Source organism: Nematolebias whitei, chromosome 23 (assembly GCF_014905685.2).
Source record: "Nematolebias whitei isolate Nwh7 chromosome 23, NemWhi1, whole genome shotgun sequence".
Taxonomy (NCBI): domain Eukaryota; kingdom Metazoa; phylum Chordata; class Actinopteri; order Cyprinodontiformes; family Rivulidae; genus Nematolebias; species Nematolebias whitei.
This window is the reverse complement of record NC_056520.1, coordinates 19554297-19558720: the sequence shown is the minus strand read 5'-3', so window position 1 is coordinate 19558720 and position 4424 is coordinate 19554297. Positions and strand designations below refer to the sequence as shown.

The 4424-nt window shown below is 39.3% G+C and overlaps 1 protein-coding gene across 1 annotated transcript in view; it reads left to right on the top strand.

The window, feature by feature from the left end:
- Positions 1 to 4424, top strand: part of LOC119428660 (neural cell adhesion molecule 2) — a gene marked incomplete in the record, with an annotated part of 694153 nt that overhangs the window by 338495 nt on the left and 351234 nt on the right.

Below are 4424 nucleotides of genomic sequence, written 5' to 3'. Positions count from 1 at the left end.
ATTCATGTGTACACCCAAGTACTTGTAGCTGGAGACCACTTCCACCGAAGATCCTCTCGTTTGATGTGAAAACCCAATTTTCAATAGCTACCTTTCTTATGCCTAGATGCAGCCACACACCAAAATGGAAGTCAGCACCTCAGAATCAGAATAAGCTTTATCATTGTACCGAGATACAATGAGAATATGTCCGTACAGTCCTCCGAATGATGGGCGGAGTGCACCTAGCTGCTGCTCTTTATGAGCACGACCTCTTATCCTTTTCAGAATACTTTTAGATAGAAAAGGGGGGGAAAGCCATGAGGGTGGATAGTGGTATTACAAAACAGATATCTTCACATCTTGTCCTGTCAGGACACAATTTGTGACATCAAAAAACTCTACCAGCAAGCACATTTATAAACACATATGCATTTGACGTCAAGACAGTGAGATTTGTCCATGCACTTTCAGATAGGCCACAGTCCTGATGATGTTGTTTCAGATGGCAGTTCTGATAAGCCAGCACAGAATTTCTTTGGGGGGGTGCAATAGACTAAGCTTTTTCTCTAGTTACCCATGTCCTAGAAAAAAAATTGATAGTCTGCTCGTATCTGAGGCCAAATGGGGGAGTCAGATTCAGATAAGCCACAATTGTTGATTTTCTTCAGGCAGACTGTTTTTCTTGTCAGCCTTAAGTCCTGCTGGAACTTCTTCAGTCCAAAATGTCCAGATTTATGGGTATTCCTCTCCACTGATCCACGTTATGAGCCTCCCCAAGATCGATCCCATATGCTGACGAGCTCTAAAGCCACAGGTTGCCTGCGATTCTCGCAAATTGTCTCCATCTTACAGTTTTGCTCGTTAATCAGCTGATTTTGGGTCCTCATAGCACAAACCAAACACAGACTCGGCAGCTTTGCCATGGCCAAAACTGCTGCCGATGTCTTCTTTAAGTTGATAAAACAGAGCCCCACCGATGCCAAATAGCAGAATCCCTGCTATCATAAATCAGTATATAAACGGCTTCAGCATCCTCCCGAGACAGAACTGAAAGACGCATCAGCTGATCTCTGATGTACCCTGCAGTGCAAGTTTCAGCTGGGCAAGAGGCTTCTCCGGACCCTGTTGTTTTGTTGAAAAGATGTTGTCGATTTTGTAGAAAGTCCAGCTCGTCAGATCCGTAATAGTGTTTTTCGTTCGGGAGATATGTACCAGGAGCTCCAAGACACACAGAGAGCAGAAGCAGGAGGAAAGGGAGAACAGGGGGAGGGAGAGGACAATGTCTGTCTTGGGAGAGAGCCAGAGGAGAAAAGAAATCTCCTTAATATAAAAAAAAAAGTGGGACAAATTATTACAGAGAACACCTCAACAAGAAATGTGGTCAATTTGTCCTCCAGTAGTATAAGCCTATAGCAGCATAACAAGCCAACCCTAATGATAAGATTTATCAAAAAATAAAGTCTTAATCCCAGTCTTAAAACTGGACAATGTGTCAGCCTCACGGACAGAAGTTGGAAGTTGGTTCCACAAGAGAGGAGCCTGATAACTGAAAGCTCTGCCTCCCATTCTGCTTTTGGAAACTCTGGTAACTGCATGTAAGCCTTCAATCTGAGAGCGAAGTGCTCAGTTAGGAAAATATAGAACAATAAGATCTCAAATATAAGATGGATCTAGGTTGTTGAGGGCTTTGTAGGCTAGAAGTAAGATTTTCAGAATCAGAATCGGATTTTCTTTTATCCTCTGGCTCTCACTTAATTTTCAAGTTATCCAGCTCACAAGATAGAAAATTTCACTCCGTAATGGGGGATAAAAATTGCTAACTTTTCTTGGAGCATTTGTTAAATAATTGTAAAATCTAATGCCTGGATAAATAAAAATTAAAAAAAGTTTCAGGAGGTATTAAACCGCACCCAATCAGCTTTAGTTTTCAAGGTAGAAAACTCAAAAGCAAGAACTGAACTAAAACTGCTTTTGTTCATCTTTTTTAATTCAAGGACTTGCTGATTCAGGGAAAAAAATGTGTAGATCTGTCATCATACTAAATATTCTGGGTTCGAATAGAACGCTTGAGAGGCTTTTAAGAAGGGTGGACAATCAGTTGAAGGATTTTAGACTTTTCTTTAGACATTGAGTTCATTTTTCTGTTTTTGTATTCACTGAATTGCTTTACAAGATTGTGTTGCTCCAGTAATTAACATTTCAAAGTAAAAACCAAAATGCTAGGGTTAAATTTGACCAACAAAATGCAAACATGTACCTTTTTTTTAAATTGCGCTCATCTTGTCATTGTATCTTTAACATTTGGAGATGTCCAAAAGATGGGAGAGTCATTCATCAATTTGATTTCCTTCAGTAATAGTACAGTTGTGTATTTTTTGCTGAGGTGCTCTCTGTAATAATTTCCCACTTTTTTTATTAAGGAGGTAGAATGTTCTGAATGGAATGACAAATGTGCTTTGGTTTTTATTGATTCGTCTTCTCTTTCCACTTTGTTTACACCATCAAAACCTCAGCTCATTACCAGCGCAATAAGGAGCGACTGTACACGGCCAAAGGTGCTTCTCTCTGGAGAGTTATAAGGCTCTACAACAAGCTGAGTGCAAAAATACAGGAGGCACACTGGAGCCTTTCATTAGCTCTTGTTCATTATTCTTTCTGTCTTTAGTTATTTATTTATTTAGGTGGCACGGTGGTGCAGTTGGTAAAACTGCCGCCTCTCAGTGAGAAGGTCGCCGTTTCAAATCCTGGTCAGGGACCTTTCTGGGTGGAGTTTGTATGTTCTCTCTGTGCCTGCATGGGTTTTCTCCAGGTACTCCTGTTTCCTCCAAGAGACCAAAAACATGCATGTTAGGCTGATTGGTAACTAAATTACCCCTAGGTGATGATCTCTGTGTCCATGTGATGGACTTAGGACCTATCCAGGGTGTACCCCATCTCTCGTACTGACTGTTGGATATGGGCACCAGTTAACCCCCATGACCCAAAAACGAAGAAGTGGGTAAACGGTGATGGATAGATGGATTTTTTATTGTTACATTTTCTTTTTTTTTTTTTCAATGGGAATTTGGGAAAGCATATGGCTGATTTTCTGCAGCTTTTCTTCAGGCCATTAGCTGTCAGCACCTGGTTCATTCCTTACTTTCATCTCTGCTGACATCTTTAGAGGTAATCATTCCTCTGCATTTCAGTTACAGTGACATAAGAAGGTTTTAGAGAAGGTCAAAAGATATGTACCTCACTAACATGATAATAGCCCTTTTCATTTTAGGAGATGGCCTCAGATTCAAATATGATGTGGATTTTTAATTTTGCTTTGGGATCAGAAGGTAAAAATCTGAATGTGAATGTCTGAAAGGGCAGGTGTTATTACTCGTCTTATATAATAGCAAAAAAAAAAAAGATCATAACAGTAATTGAGTCGCTCAGATTTTTTTTAAATGGGGTTTTGTAGAAAGCTCATGATTTATACACTTGATGTAGACAGACTTATGAATGACATCAGTTTAATGAATTGTTTAAATTCTAATATACTCATGAGATAAGGGCGGCAGCTGCTGCCAGTCAGACCAGAGATTTAGACTAATCGCCATCTTAAAAACCATACTTAAAAATCAAACATCAAAGTTCATGCTCAATAATCCAGGTAAAAAAAATCCAACAAAGTTAAGTCAGCTCCTCTGGACAGTTTTTTTTTTTTTGTGTGTGTGTGTGTGTGTGTGTATTGGAACATTTCGTCTTTCATCCAAAAGACTTCATCAGTCTGAGGAGCCACAACTAACTCAGTCCCACAATTCAGTTCAATTCAAAAATACTTTATTAATCCCAAAGGGAAATTAAGTGTTGTAGTTTATCATCCTGGTTTTTTTTTTTTCGTTCGAGGAGAAAAGGCTTTATTTAACAGAGTGTCTGAGAAACATGGTAGCAACTAATACTGAAATGAGTGAGTCACAAAAACATTTAAACACAAACCTGCAACAACTGGAGCAGCCTGTGCTCAGTTTCAAGAAGGAAAGATCAGATTTCAGAGAATGTCAGATTAAGATGAAAAAGCAACAAACTGCCTTGGCTTAGTCACAAAAAGACCTCGAAAAGGAAATGCAGGATCTGCAGAAATTTAAACTTTGTTTAAAAATGAACAAACAAAAGTTGATTTGAGTCCCACAAGTGTGCCGAAGAGGACAAAGCTGAACTGCTGGAGCCCTTAAAATGCTTTAACAACTAACTGAAATCTCTGAAAAAGACTACACAAATAAATCTGCCAGAGCGTCTCTTTAGGGTCACTTTGCCGGTCCCAAGCCCGGGTAAAAGAGGAGGGTAAAGTGTATAGCCAGCTGTCATTGACATTAACCTTATATATATATATATATATATATATATATATATATATATATACACACACACACACACACACACACACACACACACACACACACACACACTCA